Below are 26,492 nucleotides of genomic sequence, written 5' to 3'. Positions count from 1 at the left end.
TGTCACCTTTCAATAATTCTGTCATCGTCATCCACAATCATAACAGAAGCCTTGCGGACACTACTCTGATTGAAATCCTTGCTGAAGAAGTGATACTGCGTTGTTACCCAGCCCACGTACACATGAGTCGGGTCCTGTCCAGGGAAGATCCTTACACCACAGAAGTACTCGTTGATGAGTCGAATATCTCGTTGCCAATAGATTCCGCTCCTGAGACAGCTGGGACAGACATTACTTTTGGACTTCTGTCTGGGATGGCAGGTGGAATAATTCTCGAGTCCATCCGAAAGCAATCTGTTTACTCGTTAATTAATTTATATTTATTACTGAAATAAAATTAGCAGAATATGAAGTAACGCACAACTGAATAAGAGGGCAGCTTAGCCCCCCAACTGCAGAATACCAAAAGAATTAGAGACAGTACATGAGAAATTTTATACACAGAGGAACAAAAGTCATATCAAAATTAAACACCGTCTGTAACAAGCCCTGAAGATGGATAAGGAAGCCAAAACATAACCTTTTATTAAATAGAAGTCGAATGGATATTTCATGTACCTCTTATTACAACCTTATTGTATAGAAGCTCACCTGCGAGACCCTCGCTCGTGGTGTCCGCACATGTAGTCTACTAGTGCGGCCCATGCCAACTGGTTTTCTCTCAGGACTGACATCTCCATCCATCCATCCATCCATCTGGAGTTCTTCCCTTCTTCAGACGACCATTGCTTGAATCACGTTTACGAGAGAAGAATCTATGATAAAATTTATATTTTAAAATAATTCGACAGTTCCAATTACATGTCAATTCTACTTTCAGCTCTTATGTCCATGACTTTGTCCTTCCTATCGAAAAGCAACGACAAGATTCAGAAATATTGGTGGCCGAGAAATAGACATCCTGAACCGAATAAACTTGTCAATGTTGCTCTTGAAGTACCTGCTACATAGGTCACAGTCAAGACAGGTTATTCTACGAGATGTTCTAACTGTGAGATGTTGCAAAATGTGCGACAGAAAGCAGTAGACAGACACGGATCGAGGACGAGTCCGGCAGAGACATAGTGAGGCATTCGCCGAGGTTGGCATGCATCCCTTGGTGAGAGTTTTGAAAAAAAAATTCAAAATTTTTCGAAAAATCAAAAAACGATGGAAATTGTCTGAAAAGCTCACAACACCCAAAAATTTTGAAATTTTTGAAAGTGGAATTTTTCAAAATTTCTTGGTTTTGTGCGCTTTTTGGACAATTTCCAGCGTTTTTTGATTTTTTACATTTTTTTTCAAAATTTTTCGAAAAATCAAAAATGTTTCAAGCCATTAAATTCCAGCCACTACTTTACTGTCCACATCTTTCTCCGACATACTGGTATCTCAAATTATTATATCTTCGTAAACCGCCTGTGAGTACGATGGCTATTGGTGGTCGGGAGTTTAAATTCATGAAGCCTCGTGGGCCAAATTCAAATTTATTCTGGCATCACAGAAAAGATTTCTGCTGCACTGAGGATAACAATATCCAGGCAGATAAGACGTAAAATATTACCAAGCTTATTATCCCAGATTGAGAAGAAACATAGGAGTAATATTCCTATTAATCAGATATTAACAAACCTTAAATGGAACCTTACGAGGTGAATATATATTTAGAGACAGAATTATTTCACAGTAGAGTAAGAGTGTGATGATGAATCGTAAGTATATTGTTTACCATATGCGTGCAAGCTGTCAACCTTCATTATTTTCCCATCAGACTGCGCCCTGTCTTCCGTTGTTTTCTTAATTAAATTTTTGAGATGATAAACTTGCGTCATATTGTGATAAATATATATTTGTTTAAATCTCGTCCGTCTAATCACAATTTAAAATTTAAACACGGCAATACTTCCAGATAGTTGGAACTCTCAATTCTGGCTGATACAAAAACATTCACCCACACAAAAAGTCATATTAAACACGACGTACATATATAGAACAACTTCGAATATGTTATTAAAATGGAATCTGGAAGAGAACATCATTGATATATGATAAACATCTGACTAAAATACAATAATATATAAAAAAAGTTGCATTTTTAGAAATTATGTTCAAGTTTATATAATTTTAATTTTATACACCTGAAGATAATTCATCTAAGAACTGAAACACGTCGTGAGAAAAAAATGATGTTCTAGTGTAAATCGAATGTTTCGATAGAGAACATCATATGGTATTTTAAATATTTTAAATTTTAAATTGCGATTAGACGGACAAGATTTAAACAAATATAATTAAATTTTGTCAAAATTCTTACAAGAAATCCATCCAGATAAATTCTGGCCTAGTGTACCACTGAAATAGGTTTCTTTTATTTATTTAAGACCATATTAAACACTCCAATGTGATAAGAGTTCATTTCAGATATCAAATCATCATGGAAAATGTGGGCATTTCTGTATCGTGAATTGACAGGAAAAGATCAAAAGTTATTCATACAGCTAACTCAGTCTAGAAATAACTTCACAGACCCTGCGTCGAGGCACGAACAGTCAGGTCGTACAACACGACTACAAAACTGAGGGTTCGGGGCTAAAGAAACCTGAAATAACTGAAAATAAATGTAAAGTAGTTACGTATATAAAGACAGATTTTTACAAAAACTCTACGTTCAGGTAAATGGGTTCATTCTCAAGAACAGAGCTTTCATTTGACATTCTAAGCTTAAAAATGCAATAAATACACTGTATTTTGTAACAAGGATCACTTTATATACACGCGCGTAGACCACGGGAATTTAGATGTCGTACCTAAAACATTAATGGTTTAGTTGTATGCTAGTGGCCAGCTCGAACGCACATAAGCCATAATGCAAGGCCAAGAAAGGTTAATATTTAAATGCTCTCTCTTCCCAGCTTTTATCTCAAATTATTATACACATACAAAAATTACCTTTCTGAAACGATTCATCCCAAGTCCCTGGATCAATCGTGATCAGCGACTTAACAACATCCTCAACCAGCAACGAACGGTCCACCAGTTTCAGCGAGGGCCTGAAATAACATCGAACATTTTCATCAGTACACGCACGGCTCTTTATAAAGAATAAATCGAACCAAACCATTCAACAAATGCCCAAGTTTATACAATTTATACGCAGTAGTCTCTTGTAACTGGTCCCACAAAAACTATCCTTAATCGCCCTGATGACGGAGGCAGTATGACCTCCGAAACGTTGGTTAACATCGACCAGACTACACGGCGCAACAACCCAGAAGACGGAAATCTTTATCTTTAATTGAATTTATTGAATACGTAAATATTCGACTTAGAAGCAATCTGATTGGCCATATGATACAAACATATCATTTATTAAAATTTTTATCATTAATATAAAAATGGGACCCTGTGGAACCAAGGGATCACTGTACTTGTATTCAAACATGCAGTTTAAGAAATATTTTATCCAATTTGTTGCTTTAATCCAAACAGGATTCAACTGTAACTGCGAGAATAAGAACCAATCACATCACAGACTTCAATAAATTCGAATCCCAATATCAAAAAAAATGTAATCCTGATTCAGCATTATAAAGTTTTTACGTGCACGTGTGTGTACGTATTTTCTCTTTTTTCACAGAGTACAACAAGTTTAACAACATTTTATTAGCAAAACAGAATTCTAATAATATTTTCTATTCTTCTTACAATAATTTAAAAATGTACGTCTGTCATATTCATCTGTGGTCTTAACTGATTCTGTTTTTAGGCAGCGCAGATTATGGTCCATTGCAGGATCTTCATATAATTCCTTTAACTCTGGACCCAACGGGACGATATATTCATTTTTACAAACCTCCCCGAAAGACAAAATCATTACTTGAGGTGATTACCTAAAACTCAAAATTTAATTAACATATACTACAGTAACTTATGAATATACAATCAAATTAGGCCAAACAGATGAACACAAAATTTTTAAGACTCGACACTGACAAAATAAGAATCGTATGGAAAAACACAAGACTAGTAAAAGATTAGCAAAGTTATGTTTTATAATTATGCGCTGTGCTGCTTCCAATTCCTATTTGCACACTTAACACAACGAAATGTCTACAAAGTCAAACTACAGAAGTAAGATTCTACTGCTGTGGGGTCTGTGAATTCTCTTCCATCTTGTGTTCGGATTTCTCGTCGTAAATATCTGAAGAAGATTTGTAGGTCTGAAGTACGTAAAAATACGTAAGGAGGATAAAGCACCATGTCAGAACTGATATAAAATTTACAGATGAGAATTAAAATTCATTTTAATTACAGCAGAATGGGATTCAATGAATTTAAGACAAGCACGCAAAAAACATTACGCAACACTTAAAAATGGATAATCTGAATAACGACGAGAAGAATCTGTTTACGTAAACTATTATAAAATACAGTTTAAAATTATAAATTTAATTATGGCACTAATATCGTATAAGTATTAGGATGAGCAAAGCAGCAAGAACTACTCGCATCGCCGTAGCATGTGATTCCAAGTGAAGCAGATCATAGAAACCCTGTCGCAAGGGCCCTGACATATAATAGTTGTTTCTGGTCCACATGGAGACAGAGGGCGTGAGCTGCACGATAATTGGACTGGTAGCGGAGCGCGGCGTACAAAGTGAGAGTGTGGGCGTGAGAACCGTAAGACAAAAGCCTCTTAGGAAATTCTATTATATTCCAGTGGTATTAATCAGCCGAGGCAAATATTTCGGAAACGCGTACACTACAATATTTATACTCAGATTCTCTACATACGAAACTGTAATCCTGTCACCTTTGAAATGAAACTGCAATGAGCTCTCTAGCCAAATAAGACTCTTATTTGCTACAGATTTCTGGGTTACGCTGGGCGAACTATTACGTTTTTCCTCGAGGTACAGGTTATAATTTGAAAGGCGATCATCCCATAATCAATTATGCTGCAAGGGGCTTTAGTATTTCATCCATTCTGTTAACCTGCCAGAATATCATCTCCAGTGCGTAAGTTCCTTCAACCGCAGTAACAGGCTCTAAAATTAATGACACCAGATTCACTTACTAAATTGTGGGTTGTGAAAGATAAAGCAGTCTTTTTTTTTAAATTCGACGTCTTTCAGATTGTCATTTCTTGAGAGACAAATTTAGAAAATGTTTTCTTTGGGGTATTTTCAAACTATTAGACTAAACATTTTGTAAAACTAAAAGTAAAGCTAAACTGCTACGGGCCACGTAGGTGCTTGGGGGGGAGAGGAGGTGTAGCTCCCACTCGTTCTCAACTCAGGCACTAGACGGAGGCAAGTAGTCAGTGTCACGACCTGGCCGCGCCTTACTCCTGGGGAAAGGACCCCTGGTACCCATTATCTGTCATAGTATCGAATGTGAACAGAAAGGAAGATCGTGTGTGTCCTGCATCATGAATATTTATCGTCCGTCACGAGGTGTTCACATTTACCTCAGCATTCGTTCCGTCTCAATTAATTCCAAAATATCGATGCGTCTGTCTTCTTCTGGAATGTGAAGTGCCCACACGGACACAGCGTCTTCACACAGCGTACTCCAACCACGAATGTCTGACAGCTTCGGGGCGTGCACTTGCAGAGATTGATTGGGTACTCGTGCCCACTGATGAGGTTTTAAGTCTTGGTGGAAACTTAAAAAAAGAGAGAAACAATGATTTATTAAAAATAAGCATGTGGTCACAAAAGTTCTGGCCGACGGACACATGTTCTGAAGGAACTGTATAAAAATAAGACCTGAAAGTGACTGATTACATTCATTATTTTGCTTTGGTAAATAATAATGTTTTGCAGACTTTTATGTCAGAATATAGAAAATTAAAATAATTTAACGCATTTAGCCAGGTTTAAAAAAATATTGGATGACGTATCTGTTAAATATCACATTTGTAGTTACAGAAAATCCTGTCCATCTCCTCAGTATGTATTAAAGTAACAACACACAAAACATATAATAATAATGAAGGAATCTGAAAAATGCCCTACAATCTAGATTATATAAATAAATTATGCAAATGTTAGTGCAAAATTCTGTACTTGGTTTTGTTCTGTAACTAAATTTCTGTCTGCATCTCTTTACAGTGCCGACTCATTTTATGCAGCATATCACTTGAAATAGAAGACTAATCGAAAACCTGTACATGCAGCAAAAAGTCAAAGTGAGACTGGACTCAGGAGACACCAACAGCATTGAGATAGGTAGAGGTGTAAGACAGGGATGCTGCTTTTTAACCTGTACGGGGAATGACTTGCCAAGGAAGCTCTGGAGGGAACAGGAGACTTCAAAATTGGAGGAAGAGTGATAAAGACTGTAAAGTATACAGACGAATTAGTAGTACTGGCAAAGGAAGAGGAGGAATTACAGAACATGATGGACAAGTTAGTGGAGACAGGTAGAGAGTATGGAATGGAAATCAACATTGAAAAATCAAAGGTAATGAGGATAGCACCGAGAGCAGAACCATTGAACGTTGTAATTGGAAACCAACAGATGGAGAATGTGGAGCATTTCAAGTACTTCGGAAGCATAGTCACGACGGACGCCCTATGCACCAAGGAAGTAAAAGCAAGGATAGCCATGGCCAAGGCAGCTTTCGTCAAGAAGAGGATACTTCTCACTAGCAAGTTGGGCTTGGAGATGAAGAAGAAACTAGTGAAGTGTTACGTATGGAGCAGAGACTTGGACACTCAAGAAGAAGGAACAGAAATACCTGGAGAGTTTTGAAATGTGGTGTTGGAGAAGAATAGAGAAGATCAGGTGGACGGATCGAGTGACCAACGAAGAAGTATTGAGGAGAGTCAACGAGCAAAGATTACACGAAGGAAAGCCAACTGGCTGGGACATATTATGAGAAGGAATGGGTTACTGAGTGACATCATCGAAGGCCAGGTTGAAGGAAAGCGAGGGCTGGGAAGAAGACTGATACAGCCAACCGACGACCTTAAACAAGGAAAAAAGATGACGTTCCAGGAATTAAAGCGAGAAGCCGAGAATAGGGACAACTGGAGAGCTCTGTTTGGGCAGAGCAATGGACCTGTCGTAAGACAGAACACTGAATAATAATAATAATCACTTGAAATTGGTAATGTGACTTAAAACTTGATACCTCTTAAAAGCAACTAGTGTATATAGACCTAACCTAACCTAACCTAACCTGTGGTATAACATGCCTCTCAGAGTTCTGAAGCAGTGCAGCTGAAAGTGGCAGGGTGGTTGATGTCCTACCCAACTCTATCTGCAACACTTCCTTGCTCGTTGCTGCCACAAAGATGTTTCAGGTTCCATCTATCAAAACAACGTAGGAGAAGAGAAGTTTACACAGTACGTTCACATTTCCCACTAAACACATCAATAAATTCACAATATCTTTCAGAATATGAATCTAATATACGCGTAACATTCCTTCCAATTATAAGAATTCTTGTGAACAATATCTTGAGAAACTTTCGAAGTTACAAAGTACAATTTCCTGATCAATGCGTATTTTACTTCAGCGTCCTGTATGGGTTTTTAAGAGACGTACGCTGTTTTATCAAAACACATGCACATCATAGCATAACACTGTCGGTTTTAAATTGGTCCAGTTGGAGATACACAGATTTATTAAATATTTCAATTTCCCTCAAAAAAACATAATTTATTTCTGCTGCAATCTTGGCAACCTCACCGGGACACCATTTTGTTTGTGGACGTCTCACCCCAAACCACATAATAAGGGAGAAAAATACTGTAAAGGGACCAACATTTTATAATTTTTATACTACGCTAGAAAACACTACACGTCGGAACATTAAAGAAGTATCATACGCCAAACAATTTCATTACCAAGAGAAATAAAATCCTTCTTTCTCTACATAAAGCTAGATTTTGATAATTTCAGATTAGATTATGAGAATGAGCAATTTCCAATCATAATTTTAAAAATACTTATACTTTGCCCAAATTTTCTTAAAATAAACTCTACTGAAATAATAAATGTCCTTATTCGTTATGGAAATGAAGGGAAATCGTAAGCGTGAAACTGTAATACGTCAAGGATCTATTTTGTTGTTATTAATCGTTAAAAACAAACTTTCTGTTAATACTGTCACATTCCCCGTGATGCCCCTTTGCCTGATGAATCATGAGTCACTTCATCGTAGAGTTCGTCAGCACGGACCACGTAGCAACTCTGACGATCGATGCTATCGTAACAAAACTTAATAGTTTGCTTTCAAATTTCATAATTTCAAAGCTAAAAAGTATTAATACCAGTGAACAACGAGGAGGAGTCTTGTGAACGAGGTAACGAATCCCACCTCATACGTTTGTAACGCAGCCAAGATGGCATTACTGGTTGTGGGGAAATTAGAGGGTATAAAGTTGGTATGGCTTCTAATTGCATGAGAGACATACCAAATTTAGTGATAACACAAAATGAATCTAAAATAATTAGTGGGATGTACACATGTGAACTAAAACCGTGTAATAATAACATAAGACCACCTTTCCTTACAAAAAAGAAAAGCATTCCAATGTTTCTAAATTCAAAAGACTATAAACTTAATTACGTATACGTAACAGCTCAGTTTCAATTGGAATAAACTTAAATAGTTTCTTGTAACGTTACGTAAGCCATCGCTATTGCAGAACGTGGCAAGAAAATTAGAACACAGAGGATTACGTTGTCACCTTTCAATAATTCTGTCATCGTCATCCACAATCATAACAGAAGCCTTGCGGACACTACTCTGATTGAAATCCTTGCTGAAGAAGTGATACTGCGTTGTTACCCAGCCCACGTACACATGAGTCGGGTCCTGTCCAGGGAAGATCCTTACACCACAGAAGTACTCGTTGATGAGTCGAATATCTCGTTGCCAATAGATTCCGCTCCTGAGACAGCTGGGACAGACATTACTTTTGGACTTCTGTCTGGGATGGCAGGTGGAATAATTCTCGAGTCCATCCGAAAGCAATCTGTTTACTCGTTAATTAATTTATATTTATTACTGAAATAAAATTAGCAGAATATGAAGTAACGCACAACTGAATAAGAGGGCAGCTTAGCCCCCCAACTGCAGAATACCAAAAGAATTAGAGACAGTACATGAGAAATTTTATACACAGAGGAACAAAAGTCATATCAAAATTAAACACCGTCTGTAACAAGCCCTGAAGATGGATAAGGAAGCCAAAACATAACCTTTTATTAAATAGAAGTCGAATGGATATTTCATGTACCTCTTATTACAACCTTATTGTATAGAAGCTCACCTGCGAGACCCTCGCTCGTGGTGTCCGCACATGTAGTCTACTAGTGCGGCCCATGCCAACTGGTTTTCTCTCAGGACTGACATCTCCATCCATCCATCCATCTGGAGTTCTTCCCTTCTTCAGACGACCATTGCTTGAATCACGTTTACGAGAGAAGAATCTATGATAAAATTTATATTTTAAAATAATTCGACAGTTCCAATTACATGTCAATTCTACTTTCAGCTCTTATGTCCATGACTTTGTCCTTCCTATCGAAAAGCAACGACAAGATTCAGAAATATTGGTGGCCGAGAAATAGACATCCTGAACCGAATAAACTTGTCAATGTTGCTCTTGAAGTACCTGCTACATAGGTCACAGTCAAGACAGGTTATTCTACGAGATGTTCTAACTGTGAGATGTTGCAAAATGTGCGACAGAAAGCAGTAGACAGACACGGATCGAGGACGAGTCCGGCAGAGACATAGTGAGGCATTCGCCGAGGTTGGCATGCATCCCTTGGTGAGAGTTTTGAAAAAAAAATTCAAAATTTTTCGAAAAATCAAAAAACGATGGAAATTGTCTGAAAAGCTCACAACACCCAAAAATTTTGAAATTTTTGAAAGTGGAATTTTTCAAAATTTCTTGGTTTTGTGCGCTTTTTGGACAATTTCCAGCGTTTTTTGATTTTTTACATTTTTTTTCAAAATTTTTCGAAAAATCAAAAATGTTTCAAGCCATTAAATTCCAGCCACTACTTTACTGTCCACATCTTTCTCCGACATACTGGTATCTCAAATTATTATATCTTCGTAAACCGCCTGTGAGTACGATGGCTATTGGTGGTCGGGAGTTTAAATTCATGAAGCCTCGTGGGCCAAATTCAAATTTATTCTGGCATCACAGAAAAGATTTCTGCTGCACTGAGGATAACAATATCCAGGCAGATAAGACGTAAAATATTACCAAGCTTATTATCCCAGATTGAGAAGAAACATAGGAGTAATATTCCTATTAATCAGATATTAACAAACCTTAAATGGAACCTTACGAGGTGAATATATATTTAGAGACAGAATTATTTCACAGTAGAGTAAGAGTGTGATGATGAATCGTAAGTATATTGTTTACCATATGCGTGCAAGCTGTCAACCTTCATTATTTTCCCATCAGACTGCGCCCTGTCTTCCGTTGTTTTCTTAATTAAATTTTTGAGATGATAAACTTGCGTCATATTGTGATAAATATATATTTGTTTAAATCTCGTCCGTCTAATCACAATTTAAAATTTAAACACGGCAATACTTCCAGATAGTTGGAACTCTCAATTCTGGCTGATACAAAAACATTCACCCACACAAAAAGTCATATTAAACACGACGTACATATATAGAACAACTTCGAATATGTTATTAAAATGGAATCTGGAAGAGAACATCATTGATATATGATAAACATCTGACTAAAATACAATAATATATAAAAAAAGTTGCATTTTTAGAAATTATGTTCAAGTTTATATAATTTTAATTTTATACACCTGAAGATAATTCATCTAAGAACTGAAACACGTCGTGAGAAAAAAATGATGTTCTAGTGTAAATCGAATGTTTCGATAGAGAACATCATATGGTATTTTAAATATTTTAAATTTTAAATTGCGATTAGACGGACAAGATTTAAACAAATATAATTAAATTTTGTCAAAATTCTTACAAGAAATCCATCCAGATAAATTCTGGCCTAGTGTACCACTGAAATAGGTTTCTTTTATTTATTTAAGACCATATTAAACACTCCAATGTGATAAGAGTTCATTTCAGATATCAAATCATCATGGAAAATGTGGGCATTTCTGTATCGTGAATTGACAGGAAAAGATCAAAAGTTATTCATACAGCTAACTCAGTCTAGAAATAACTTCACAGACCCTGCGTCGAGGCACGAACAGTCAGGTCGTACAACACGACTACAAAACTGAGGGTACGGGGCTAAAGAAACCTGAAATAACTGAAAATAAATGTAAAGTAGTTACGTATATAAAGACAGATTTTTACAAAAACTCTACGTTCAGGTAAATGGGTTCATTCTCAAGAACAGAGCTTTCATTTGACATTCTAAGCTTAAAAATGCAATAAATACACTGTATTTTGTAACAAGGATCACTTTATATACACGCGCGTAGACCACGGGAATTTAGATGTCGTACCTAAAACATTAATGGTTTAGTTGTATGCTAGTGGCCAGCTCGAACGCACATAAGCCATAATGCAAGGCCAAGAAAGGTTAATATTTAAATGCTCTCTCTTCCCAGCTTTTATCTCAAATTATTATACACATACAAAAATTACCTTTCTGAAACGATTCATCCCAAGTCCCTGGATCAATCGTGATCAGCGACTTAACAACATCCTCAACCAGCAACGAACGGTCCACCAGTTTCAGCGAGGGCCTGAAATAACATCGAACATTTTCATCAGTACACGCACGGCTCTTTATAAAGAATAAATCGAACCAAACCATTCAACAAATGCCCAAGTTTATACAATTTATACGCAGTAGTCTCTTGTAACTGGTCCCACAAAAACTATCCTTAATCGCCCTGATGACGGAGACAGTACGACCTCCGAAACGTTGCTTAACATCGACCAGACTACACGGCGCAACAACCCAGAAGACGGAAATCTTTATCTTTAATTGAATTTATTGAATACGTAAATATTCGACTTAGAAGCAATCTGATTGGCCATATGATACAAACATATCATTTATTAAATTTTTTATCATTAATATAAAAATGGGACCCTGTGGAACCAAGGGATCACTGTACTTGTATTCAAACATGCAGTTTAAGAAATATTTTATCCAATTTGTTGCTTTAATCCAAACAGGATTCAACTGTAACTGCGAGAATAAGAACCAATCACATCACAGACTTCAATAAATTCGAATCCCAATATCAAAAAAAATGTAATCCTGATTCAGCATTATAAAGTTTTTACGTGCACGTGTGTGTACGTATTTTCTCTTTTTTCACAGAGTACAACAAGTTTAACAACATTTTATTAGCAAAACAGAATTCTAATAATATTTTCTATTCTTCTTACAATAATTTAAAAATGTACGTCTGTCATATTCATCTGTGGTCTTAACTGATTCTGTTTTTAGGCAGCGCAGATTATGGTCCATTGCAGGATCTTCATATAATTCCTTTAACTCTGGACCCAACGGGACGATATATTCATTTTTACAAACCTCCCCGAAAGACAAAATCATTACTTGAGGTGATTACCTAAAACTCAAAATTTAATTAACATATACTACAGTAACTTATGAATATACAATCAAATTAGGCCAAACAGATGAACACAAAATTTTTAAGACTCGACACTGACAAAATAAGAATCGTATGGAAAAACACAAGACTAGTAAAAGATTAGCAAAGTTATGTTTTATAATTATGCGCTGTGCTGCTTCCAATTCCTATTTGCACACTTAACACAACGAAATGTCTACAAAGTCAAACTACAGAAGTAAGATTCTACTGCTGTGGGGTCTGTGAATTCTCTTCCATCTTGTGTTCGGATTTCTCGTCGTAAATATCTGAAGAAGATTTGTAGGTCTGAAGTACGTAAAAATACGTAAGGAGGATAAAGCACCATGTCAGAACTGATATAAAATTTACAGATGAGAATTAAAATTCATTTTAATTACAGCAGAATGGGATTCAATGAATTTAAGACAAGCACGCAAAAAACATTACGCAACACTTAAAAATGGATAATCTGAATAACGACGAGAAGAATCTGTTTACGTAAACTATTATAAAATACAGTTTAAAATTATAAATTTAATTATGGCACTAATATCGTATAAGTATTAGGATGAGCAAAGCAGCAAGAACTACTCGCATCGCCGTAGCATGTGATTCCAAGTGAAGCAGATCATAGAAACCCTGTCGCAAGGGCCCTGACATATAATAGTTGTTTCTGGTCCACATGGAGACAGAGGGCGTGAGCTGCACGATAATTGGACTGGTAGCGGAGCGCGGCGTACAAAGTGAGAGTGTGGGCGTGAGAACCGTAAGACAAAAGCCTCTTAGGAAATTCTATTATATTCCAGTGGTATTAATCAGCCGAGGCAAATATTTCGGAAACGCGTACACTACAATATTTATACTCAGATTCTCTACATACGAAACTGTAATCCTGTCACCTTTGAAATGAAACTGCAATGAGCTCTCTAGCCAAATAAGACTCTTATTTGCTACAGATTTCTGGGTTACGCTGGGCGAACTATTACGTTTTTCCTCGAGGTACAGGTTATAATTTGAAAGGCGATCATCCCATAATCAATTATGCTGCAAGGGGCTTTAGTATTTCATCCATTCTGTTAACCTGCCAGAATATCATCTCCAGTGCGTAAGTTCCTTCAACCGCAGTAACAGGCTCTAAAATTAATGACACCAGATTCACTTACTAAATTGTGGGTTGTGAAAGATAAAGCAGTCTTTTTTTTTAAATTCGACGTCTTTCAGATTGTCATTTCTTGAGAGACAAATTTAGAAAATGTTTTCTTTGGGGTATTTTCAAACTATTAGACTAAACATTTTGTAAAACTAAAAGTAAAGCTAAACTGCTACGGGCCACGTAGGTGCTTGGGGGGGAGAGGAGGTGTAGCTCCCACTCGTTCTCAACTCAGGCACTAGACGGAGGCAAGTAGTCAGTGTCACGACCTGGCCGCGCCTTACTCCTGGGGAAAGGACCCCTGGTACCCATTATCTGTCATAGTATCGAATGTGAACAGAAAGGAAGATCGTGTGTGTCCTGCATCATGAATATTTATCGTCCGTCACGAGGTGTTCACATTTACCTCAGCATTCGTTCCGTCTCAATTAATTCCAAAATATCGATGCGTCTGTCTTCTTCTGGAATGTGAAGTGCCCACACGGACACAGCGTCTTCACACAGCGTACTCCAACCACGAATGTCTGACAGCTTCGGGGCGTGCACTTGCAGAGATTGATTGGGTACTCGTGCCCACTGATGAGGTTTTAAGTCTTGGTGGAAACTTAAAAAAAGAGAGAAACAATGATTTATTAAAAATAAGCATGTGGTCACAAAAGTTCTGGCCGACGGACACATGTTCTGAAGGAACTGTATAAAAATAAGACCTGAAAGTGACTGATTACATTCATTATTTTGCTTTGGTAAATAATAATGTTTTGCAGACTTTTATGTCAGAATATAGAAAATTAAAATAATTTAACGCATTTAGCCAGGTTTAAAAAAATATTGGATGACGTATCTGTTAAATATCACATTTGTAGTTACAGAAAATCCTGTCCATCTCCTCAGTATGTATTAAAGTAACAACACACAATACATATAATAATAATGAAGGAATCTGAAAAATGCCCTACAATCTAGATTATATAAATAAATTATGCAAATGTTAGTGCAAAATTCTGTACTTGGTTTTGTTCTGTAACTAAATTTCTGTCTGCATCTCTTTACAGTGCCGACTCATTTTATGCAGCATATCACTTGAAATAGAAGACTAATCGAAAACCTGTACATGCAGCAAAAAGTCAAAGTGAGACTGGACTCAGGAGACACCAACAGCATTGAGATAGGTAGAGGTGTAAGACAGGGATGCTGCTTTTTAACCTGTACGGGGAATGACTTGCCAAGGAAGCTCTGGAGGGAACAGGAGACTTCAAAATTGGAGGAAGAGTGATAAAGACTGTAAAGTATACAGACGAATTAGTAGTATTGGCAAAGGAAGAGGAGGAATTACAGAACATGATGGACAAGTTAGTGGAGACAGGTAGAGAGTATGGAATGGAAATCAACATTGAAAAATCAAAGGTAATGAGGATAGCACCGAGAGCAGAACCATTGAACGTTGTAATTGGAAACCAACAGATGGAGAATGTGGAGCATTTCAAGTACTTCGGAAGCATAGTCACGACGGACGCCCTATGCACCAAGGAAGTAAAAGCAAGGATAGCCATGGCCAAGGCAGCTTTCGTCAAGAAGAGGATACTTCTCACTAGCAAGTTGGGCTTGGAGATGAAGAAGAAACTAGTGAAGTGTTACGTATGGAGCAGAGACTTGGACACTCAGGAAGAAGGAACAGAAATACCTGGAGAGTTTTGAAATGTGGTGTTGGAGAAGAATAGAGAAGATCAGGTGGACGGATCGAGTGACCAACGAAGAAGTATTGAGGAGAGTCAACGAGCAAAGATTACACGAAGGAAAGCCAACTGGCTGGGACATATTATGAGAAGGAATGGGTTACTGAGTGACATCATCGAAGGCCAGGTTGAAGGAAAGCGAGGGCTGGGAAGAAGACTGATACAGCCAACCGACGACCTTAAACAAGGAAAAAAGATGACGTTCCAGGAATTAAAGCGAGAAGCCGAGAATAGGGACAACTGGAGAGCTCTGTTTGGGCAGAGCAATGGACCTGTCGTAAGACAGAACACTGAATAATAATAATAATCACTTGAAATTGGTAATGTGACTTAAAACTTGATACCTCTTAAAAGCAACTAGTGTATATAGACCTAACCTAACCTAACCTAACCTGTGGTATAACATGCCTCTCAGAGTTCTGAAGCAGTGCAGCTGAAAGTGGCAGGGTGGTTGATGTCCTACCCAACTCTATCTGCAACACTTCCTTGCTCGTTGCTGCCACAAAGATGTTTCAGGTACCATCTATCAAAACAACGTAGGAGAAGAGAAGTTTACACAGTACGTTCACATTTCCCACTAAACACATCAATAAATTCACAATATCTTTCAGAATATGAATCTAATAATAGCATAACATACGCGTAACATTCCTTCCAATTATAAGAATTCTTGTGAACAATATCTTGAGAAACGTTCGAAGTTACAAAGTACAATTTCCTGATCAATGCGTATTTTACTTCAGCGTCCTGTATGGGTTTTTAAGAGACGTACGCTGTTTTATCAAAACACATGCACATCATAGCATAACACTGTCGGTTTTAAATTGGTCCAGTTGGAGATACACAGATTTATTAAATATTTCAATTTCCCTCAAAAAAACATAATTTATTTCTGCTGCAATCTTGGCAACCTCACCGGGACACCATTTTGTTTGTGGACGTCTCACCCCAAACCGCATAATAAGGGAGAAAAATACTGTAAAGGGACCAACATTTTATAATTTTTATACTACGCTAGAAAACACTACACGTCGGAACATTAAAGAAGTATCATACGCCAAACAATTTCATTACCAAGAGAAATAAAATCCTTCTTTCTCTACATAAAGCTAGATTTTGATAATTTCAGATTAGATTATGAGAATGAGCAATTTCCAATCATAATTTTAAAAATACTTATACTTTGCCCAAATTTTCTTAAAATAAACTCTACTGAAATAATAAATGTCCTTATTCGTTATGGAAATGAAGGGAAATCGTAAGCGTGAAACTGTAATACGTCAAGGATCTATTTTGTTGTTATTAATCGTTAAAAACAAACTTTCTGTTAATACTGTCACATTCCCCGTGATGCCCCTTTGCCTGATGAATCATGAGTCACTTCATCGTAGAGTTCGTCAGCACGGACCACGTAGCAACTCTGACGATCGATGCTATCGTAACAAAACTTAATAGTTTGCTTTCAAATTTCATAATTTCAAAGCTAAAAAGTATTAATACCAGTGAACAACGAGGAGGAGTCTTGTGAACGAGGTAACGAATCCCACCTCATACGTTTGTAACGCAGCCAAGATGGCATTACTGGTTGTGGGGAAATTAGAGGGTATAAAGTTGGTATGGCTTCTAATTGCATGAGAGACATACCAAATTTAGTGATAACACAAAATGAATCTAAAATAATTAGTGGGATGTACACATGTGAACTAAAACCGTGTAATAATAACATAAGACCACCTTTCCTTACAAAAAAGAAAAGCATTCCAATGTTTCTAAATTCAAAAGACTATAAACTTAATTACGTATACGTAACAGCTCAGTTTCAATTGGAATAAACTTAAATAGTTTCTTGTAACGTTACGTAAGCCATCGCTATTGCAGAACGTGGCAAGAAAATTAGAACACAGAGGATTACGTTGTCACCTTTCAATAATTCTGTCATCGTCATCCACAATCATAACAGAAGCCTTGCAGACACTACTCTGATTGAAATCCTTGCTGAAGAAGTGATACTGCGTTGTTACCCAGCCCACGTACACATGAGTCGGGTCCTGTCCAGGGAAGATCCTTACACCACAGAAGTACTCGTTGATGAGTCGAATATCTCGTTGCCAATAGATTCCGCTCCTGAGACAGCTGGGACAGACATTACTTTTGGACTTCTGTCTGGGATGGCAGGTGGAATAATTCTCGAGTCCATCCGAAAGCAATCTGTTTACTCGTTAATTAATTTATATTTATTACTGAAATAAAATTAGCAGAATATGAAGTAACGCACAACTGAATAAGAGGGCAGCTTAGCCCCCCAACTGCAGAATACCAAAAGAATTAAAGACAGTACATGAGAAATTTTATACACAGAGGAACAAAAGTCATATCAAAATTAAACACCGTCTGTAACAAGCCCTGAAGATGGATAAGGAAGCCAAAACATAACCTTTTATTAAATAGAAGTCGAATGGATATTTCATGTACCTCTTATTACAACCTTATTGTATAGAAGCTCACCTGCGAGACCCTCGCTCGTGGTGTCCGCACATGTAGTCTACTAGTGCGGCCCATGCCAACTGGTTTTCTCTCAGGACTGACATCTCCATCCATCCATCCATCTGGAGTTCTTCCCTTCTTCAGACGACCATTGCTTGAATCACGTTTACGAGAGAAGAATCTATGATAAAATTTATATTTTAAAATAATTCGACAGTTCCAATTACATGTCAATTCTACTTTCAGCTCTTATGTCCATGACTTTGTCCTTCCTATCGAAAAGCAACGACAAGATTCAGAAATATTGGTGGCCGAGAAATAGACATCCTGAACCGAATAAACTTGTCAATGTTGCTCTTGAAGTACCTGCTACATAGGTCACAGTCAAGACAGGTTATTCTACGAGATGTTCTAACTGTGAGATGTTGCAAAATGTGCGACAGAAAGCAGTAGACAGACACGGATCGAGGACGAGTCCGGCAGAGACATAGTGAGGCATTCGCCGAGGTTGGCATGCATCCCTTGGTGAGAGTTTTGAAAAAAAAATTCAAAATTTTTCGAAAAATCAAAAAACGATGGAAATTGTCTGAAAAGCTCACAACACCCAAAAATTTTGAAATTTTTGAAAGTGGAATTTTTCAAAATTTCTTGGTTTTGTGCGCTTTTTGGACAATTTCCAGCGTTTTTTGATTTTTTACATTTTTTTTCAAAATTTTTCGAAAAATCAAAAATGTTTCAAGCCATTAAATTCCAGCCACTACTTTACTGTCCACATCTTTCTCCGACATACTGGTATCTCAAATTATTATATCTTCGTAAACCGCCTGTGAGTACGATGGCTATTGGTGGTCGGGAGTTTAAATTCATGAAGCCTCGTGGGCCAAATTCAAATTTATTCTGGCATCACAGAAAAGATTTCTGCTGCACTGAGGATAACAATATCCAGGCAGATAAGACGTAAAATATTACCAAGCTTATTATCCCAGATTGAGAAGAAACATAGGAGTAATATTCCTATTAATCAGATATTAACAAACCTTAAATGGAACCTTACGAGGTGAATATATATTTAGAGACAGAATTATTTCACAGTAGAGTAAGAGTGTGATGATGAATCGTAAGTATATTGTTTACCATATGCGTGCAAGCTGTCAACCTTCATTATTTTCCCATCAGACTGCGCCCTGTCTTCCGTTGTTTTCTTAATTAAATTTTTGAGATGATAAACTTGCGTCATATTGTGATAAATATATATTTGTTTAAATCTCGTCCGTCTAATCACAATTTAAAATTTAAACACGGCAATACTTCCAGATAGTTGGAACTCTCAATTCTGGCTGATACAAAAACATTCACCCACACAAAAAGTCATATTAAACACGACGTACATATATAGAACAACTTCGAATATGTTATTAAAATGGAATCTGGAAGAGAACATCATTGATATATGATAAACATCTGACTAAAATACAATAATATATAAAAAAAGTTGCATTTTTAGAAATTATGTTCAAGTTTATATAATTTTAATTTTATACACCTGAAGATAATTCATCTAAGAACTGAAACACGTCGTGAGAAAAAAATGATGTTCTAGTGTAAATCGAATGTTTCGATAGAGAACATCATATGGTATTTTAAATATTTTAAATTTTAAATTGCGATTAGACGGACAAGATTTAAACAAATATAATTAAATTTTGTCAAAATTCTTACAAGAAATCCATCCAGATAAATTCTGGCCTAGTGTACCACTGAAATAGGTTTCTTTTATTTATTTAAGACCATATTAAACACTCCAATGTGATAAGAGTTCATTTCAGATATCAAATCATCATGGAAAATGTGGGCATTTCTGTATCGTGAATTGACAGGAAAAGATCAAAAGTTATTCATACAGCTAACTCAGTCTAGAAATAACTTCACAGACCCTGCGTCGAGGCACGAACAGTCAGGTCGTACAACACGACTACAAAACTGAGGGTTCGGGGCTAAAGAAACCTGAAATAACTGAAAATAAATGTAAAGTAGTTACGTATATAAAGACAGATTTTTACAAAAACTCTACGTTCAGGTAAATGGGTTCATTCTCAAGAACAGAGCTTTCATTTGACATTCTAAGCTTAAAAATGCAATAAATACACTGTATTTTGTAACAAGGATCACTTTATATACACGCGCGTAGACCACGGGAATTTAGATGTCGTACCTAAAACATTAATGGTTTAGTTGTATGCTAGTGGCCAGCTCGAACGCACATAAGCCATAATGCAAGGCCAAGAAAGGTTAATATTTAAATGCTCTCTCTTCCCAGCTTTTATCTCAAATTATTATACACATACAAAAATTACCTTTCTGAAACGATTCATCCCAAGTCCCTGGATCAATCGTGATCAGCGACTTAACAACATCCTCAACCAGCAACGAACGGTCCACCAGTTTCAGCGAGGGCCTGAAATAACATCGAACATTTTCATCAGTACACGCACGGCTCTTTATAAAGAATAAATCGAACCAAACCATTCAACAAATGCCCAAGTTTATACAATTTATACGCAGTAGTCTCTTGTAACTGGTCCCACAAAAACTATCCTTAATCGCCCTGATGACGGAGGCAGTATGACCTCCGAAACGTTGGTTAACATCGACCAGACTACACGGCGCAACAACCCAGAAGACAGAAATCTTTATCTTTAATTGAATTTATTGAATACGTAAATATTCGACTTAGAAGCAATCTGATTGGCCATATGATACAAACATATCATTTATTAAAATTTTTATCATTAATATAAAAATGGGACCCTGTGGAACCAAGGGATCACTGTACTTGTATTCAAACATGCAGTTTAAGAAATATTTTATCCAATTTGTTGCTTTAATCCAAACAGGATTCAACTGTAACTGCGAGAATAAGAACCAATCACATCACAGACTTCAATAAATTCGAATCCCAATATCAAAAAAAATGTAATCCTGATTCAGCATTATAAAGTTTTTACGTGCACGTGTGTGTACGTATTTTCTCTTTTTTCACAGAGTACAACAAGTTTAACAACATTTTATTAGCAAAACAGAATTCTAATAATATTTTCTATTCTTCTTACAATAATTTAAAAATGTACGTCTGTCATATTCATCTGTGGTCTTAACTGATTCTGTTTTTAGGCAGCGCAGATTATGGTCCATTGCAGGATCTTCATATAATTCCTTTAACTCTGGACCCAACGGGACGATATATTCATTTTTACAAACCTCCCCGAAAGACAAAATCATTACTTGAGGTGATTACCTAAAACTCAAAATTTAATTAACATATACTACAGTAACTTATGAATATACAATCAAATTAGGCCAAACAGATGAACACAAAATTTTTAAGACTCGACACTGACAAAATAAGAATCGTATGGAAAAACACAAGACTAGTAAAAGATTAGCAAAGTTATGTTTTATAATTATGCGCTGTGCTGCTTCCAATTCCTATTTGCACACTTAACACAACGAAATGTCTACAAAGTCAAACTACAGAAGTAAGATTCTACTGCTGTGGGGTCTGTGAATTCTCTTCCATCTTGTGTTCGGATTTCTCGTCGTAAATATCTGAAGAAGATTTGTAGGTCTGAAGTACGTAAAAATACGTAAGGAGGATAAAGCACCATGTCAGAACTGATATAAAATTTACAGATGAGAATTAAAATTCATTTTAATTACAGCAGAATGGGATTCAATGAATTTAAGACAAGCACGCAAAAAACATTACGCAACACTTAAAAATGGATAATCTGAATAACGACGAGAAGAATCTGTTTACGTAAACTATTATAAAATACAGTTTAAAATTATAAATTTAATTATGGCACTAATATCGTATAAGTATTAGGATGAGCAAAGCAGCAAGAACTACTCGCATCGCCGTAGCATGTGATTCCAAGTGAAGCAGATCATAGAAACCCTGTCGCAAGGGCCCTGACATATAATAGTTGTTTCTGGTCCACATGGAGACAGAGGGCGTGAGCTGCACGATAATTGGACTGGTAGCGGAGCGCGGCGTACAAAGTGAGAGTGTGGGCGTGAGAACCGTAAGACAAAAGCCTCTTAGGAAATTCTATTATATTCCAGTGGTATTAATCAGCCGAGGCAAATATTTCGGAAACGCGTACACTACAATATTTATACTCAGATTCTCTACATACGAAACTGTAATCCTGTCACCTTTGAAATGAAACTGCAATGAGCTCTCTAGCCAAATAAGACTCTTATTTGCTACAGATTTCTGGGTTACGCTGGGCGAACTATTACGTTTTTCCTCGAGGTACAGGTTATAATTTGAAAGGCGATCATCCCATAATCAATTATGCTGCAAGGGGCTTTAGTATTTCATCCATTCTGTTAACCTGCCAGAATATCATCTCCAGTGCGTAAGTTCCTTCAACCGCAGTAACAGGCTCTAAAATTAATGACACCAGATTCACTTACTAAATTGTGGGTTGCGAAAGATAAAGCAGTCTTTTTTTTTAAATTCGACGTCTTTCAGATTGTCATTTCTTGAGAGACAAATTTAGAAAATGTTTTCTTTGGGGTATTTTCAAACTATTAGACTAAACATTTTGTAAAACTAAAAGTAAAGCTAAACTGCTACGGGCCACGTAGGTGCTTGGGGGGGAGAGGAGGTGTAGCTCCCACTCGTTCTCAACTCAGGCACTAGACGGAGGCAAGTAGTCAGTGTCACGACCTGGCCGCGCCTTACTCCTGGGGAAAGGACCCCTGGTACCCATTATCTGTCATAGTATCGAATGTGAACAGAAAGGAAGATCGTGTGTGTCCTGCATCATGAATATTTATCGTCCGTCACGAGGTGTTCACATTTACCTCAGCATTCGTTCCGTCTCAATTAATTCCAAAATATCGATGCGTCTGTCTTCTTCTGGAATGTGAAGTGCCGACACGGACACAGCGTCTTCACACAGCGTACTCCAACCACGAATGTCTGACAGCTTCGGGGCGTGCACTTGCAGAGATTGATTGGGTACTCGTGCCCACTGATGAGGTTTTAAGTCTTGGTGGAAACTTAAAAAAAGAGAGAAACAATGATTTATTAAAAATAAGCATGTGGTCACAAAAGTTCTGGCCGACGGACACATGTTCTGAAGGAACTGTATAAAAATAAGACCTGAAAGTGACTGATTACATTCATTATTTTGCTTTGGTAAATAATAATGTTTTGCAGACTTTTATGTCAGAATATAGAAAATTAAAATAATTTAACGCATTTAGCCAGGTTTAAAAAAATATTGGATGACGTATCTGTTAAATATCACATTTGTAGTTACAGAAAATCCTGTCCATCTCCTCAGTATGTATTAAAGTAACAACACACAAAACATATAATAATAATGAAGGAATCTGAAAAATGCCCTACAATCTAGATTATATAAATAAATTATGCAAATGTTAGTGCAAAATTCTGTACTTGGTTTTGTTCTGTAACTAAATTTCTGTCTGCATCTCTTTACAGTGCCGACTCATTTTATGCAGCATATCACTTGAAATAGAAGACTAATCGAAAACCTGTACATGCAGCAAAAAGTCAAAGTGAGACTGGACTCAGGAGACACCAACAGCATTGAGATAGGTAGAGGTGTAAGACAGGGATGCTGCTTTTTAACCTGTACGGGGAATGACTTGCCAAGGAAGCTCTGGAGGGAACAGGAGACTTCAAAATTGGAGGAAGAGTGATAAAGACTGTAAAGTATACAGACGAATTAGTAGTATTGGCAAAGGAAGAGGAGGAATTACAGAACATGATGGACAAGTTAGTGGAGACAGGTAGAGAGTATGGAATGGAAATCAACATTGAAAAATCAAAGGTAATGAGGATAGCACCGAGAGCAGAACCATTGAACGTTGTAATTGGAAACCAACAGATGGAGAATGTGGAGCATTTCAAGTACTTCGGAAGCATAGTCACGACGGACGCCCTATGCACCAAGGAAGTAAAAGCAAGGATAGCCATGGCCAAGGCAGCTTTCGTCAAGAAGAGGATACTTCTCACTAGCAAGTTGGGCTTGGAGATGAAGAAGAAACTAGTGAAGTGTTACGTATGGAGCAGAGACTTGGACACTCAGGAAGAAGGAACAGAAATACCTGGAGAGTTTTGAAATGTGGTGTTGGAGAAGAATAGAGAAGATCAGGTGGACGGATCGAGTGACCAACGAAGAAGTATTGAGGAGAGTCAACGAGCAAAGATTACACGAAGGAAAGCCAACTGGCTGGGACATATTATGAGAAGGAATGGGTTACTGAGTGACATCATCGAAGGCCAGGTTGAAGGAAAGCGAGGGCTGGGAAGAAGACTGATACAGCCAACCGACGACCTTAAACAAGGAAAAAAGATGACGTTCCAGGAATTAAAGCGAGAAGCCGAGAATAGGGACAACTGGAGAGCTCTGTTTGGGCAGAGCAATGGACCTGTCGTAAGACAGAACACTGAATAATAATAATAATCACTTGAAATTGGTAATGTGACTTAAAACTTGATACCTCTTAAAAGCAACTAGTGTATATAGACCTAACCTAACCTAACCTAACCTGTGGTATAACATGCCTCTCAGAGTTCTGAAGCAGTGCAGCTGAAAGTGGCAGGGTGGTTGATGTCCTACCCAACTCTATCTGCAACACTTCCTTGCTCGTTGCTGCCACAAAGATGTTTCAGGTACCATCTATCAAAACAACGTAGGAGAAGAGAAGTTTACACAGTACGTTCACATTTCCCACTAAACACATCAATAAATTCACAATATCTTTCAGAATATGAATCTAATAATAGCATAACATACGCGTAACATTCCTTCCAATTATAAGAATTCTTGTGAACAATATCTTGAGAAACGTTCGAAGTTACAAAGTACAATTTCCTGATCAATGCGTATTTTACTTCAGCGTCCTGTATGGGTTTTTAAGAGACGTACGCTGTTTTATCAAAACACATGCACATCATAGCATAACACTGTCGGTTTTAAATTGGTCCAGTTGGAGATACACAGATTTATTAAATATTTCAATTTCCCTCAAAAAAACATAATTTATTTCTGCTGCAATCTTGGCAACCTCACCGGGACACCATTTTGTTTGTGGACGTCTCACCCCAAACCGCATAATAAGGGAGAAAAATACTGTAAAGGGACCAACATTTTATAATTTTTATACTACGCTAGAAAACACTACACGTCGGAACATTAAAGAAGTATCATACGCCAAACAATTTCATTACCAAGAGAAATAAAATCCTTCTTTCTCTACATAAAGCTAGATTTTGATAATTTCAGATTAGATTATGAGAATGAGCAATTTCCAATCATAATTTTAAAAATACTTATACTTTGCCCAAATTTTCTTAAAATAAACTCTACTGAAATAATAAATGTCCTTATTCGTTATGGAAATGAAGGGAAATCGTAAGCGTGAAACTGTAATACGTCAAGGATCTATTTTGTTGTTATTAATCGTTAAAAACAAACTTTCTGTTAATACTGTCACATTCCCTGTGATGCCCCTTTGCCTGATGAATCATGAGTCACTTCATCGTAGAGTTCGTCAGCACGGACCACGTAGCAACTCTGACGATCGATGCTATCGTAACAAAACTTAATAGTTTGCTTTCAAATTTCATAATTTCAAAGCTAAAAAGTATTAATACCAGTGAACAACGAGGAGGAGTCTTGTGAACGAGGTAACGAATCCCACCTCATACGTTTGTAACGCAGCCAAGATGGCATTACTGGTTGTGGGGAAATTAGAGGGTATAAAGTTGGTATGGCTTCTAATTGCATGAGAGACATACCAAATTTAGTGATAACACAAAATGAATCTAAAATAATTAGTGGGATGTACACATGTGAACTAAAACCGTGTAATAATAACATAAGACCACCTTTCCTTACAAAAAAGAAAAGCATTCCAATGTTTCTAAATTCAAAAGACTATAAACTTAATTACGTATGCGTAACAGCTCAGTTTTAATTGGAATAAACTTAAATAGTTACTTGTAACGTTACGTAAGCCATCGCTATTGCAGAACGTGGCAAGAAAATTAGAACACAGAGGATTATGTTGTCACCTTTCAATAATTCTGTCATCGTCATCCACAATCATAACAGAAGCCTTGCGGACACTACTCTGATTGAAATCCTTGCTGAAGAAGTGATACTGCGTTGTTACCCAGCCCACGTACACATGAGTCGGGTCCTGTCCAGGGAAGATCCTTACACCACAGAAGTACTCGTTGATGAGTCGAATATCTCGTTGCCAATAGATTCCGCTCCTGAGACAGCTGGGACAGACATTACTTTTGGACTTCTGTCTGGGATGGCAGGTGGAATAATTCTCGAGTCCATCCGAAAGCAATCTGTTTACTCGTTAATTCATTTATATTTATTACTGAAATAAAATTAGCAGAATATGAAGTAACGCACAACTGAATAAGAGGGCAGCTTAGCCCCCCAACTGCAGAATACCAAAAGAATTAGAGACAGTACATGAGAAATTTTATACA

The 26,492-nt window shown here is 37.1% G+C and overlaps 1 protein-coding gene across 24 annotated transcripts in view; it reads right to left on the bottom strand.

Annotated features, from left to right (window-relative positions):
* Window positions 1-26,492, bottom strand: part of LOC147871833 (uncharacterized) — a 64,610-nt gene that overhangs the window by 34,968 nt on the left and 3,150 nt on the right. For 10 of the 24 annotated variants that reach the window (XR_015538251.1, XR_015538252.1, XR_015538248.1 and 7 more), the window contains exons 3-18: window positions 26,058-26,377; window positions 24,530-24,660; window positions 22,811-23,008; window positions 20,290-20,390; window positions 17,957-18,116; window positions 17,372-17,691; window positions 15,844-15,974; window positions 14,125-14,322; window positions 11,604-11,704; window positions 9,271-9,430; window positions 8,686-9,005; window positions 7,169-7,299; window positions 5,450-5,647; window positions 2,929-3,029; window positions 592-755; window positions 7-326 (exon numbers count right to left, since the gene is read on the bottom strand). The gene's annotated coding sequence lies outside the window, so the exon portion shown is untranslated. The remainder of the gene's footprint in view (window positions 1-6; window positions 327-591; window positions 756-2,928; window positions 3,030-5,449; window positions 5,648-7,168; window positions 7,300-8,685; window positions 9,006-9,270; window positions 9,431-11,603; window positions 11,705-14,124; window positions 14,323-15,843; window positions 15,975-17,371; window positions 17,692-17,956; window positions 18,117-20,289; window positions 20,391-22,810; window positions 23,009-24,529; window positions 24,661-26,057; window positions 26,378-26,492) is intronic. The other 14 variants (XM_087359995.1, XM_087360000.1, XM_087360004.1 and 11 more) reach the window with 14 other exon arrangements.

Source organism: Zootermopsis nevadensis, unplaced genomic scaffold (genome assembly GCF_977971745.1).
Source record: "Zootermopsis nevadensis isolate Lab colony 2312 unplaced genomic scaffold, Znev_1.0 Znev_ptg000037l, whole genome shotgun sequence".
NCBI lineage: Eukaryota > Metazoa > Arthropoda > Insecta > Blattodea > Termopsidae > Zootermopsis > Zootermopsis nevadensis.
This window is presented reverse-complemented; position numbering and strand designations above follow the sequence as displayed.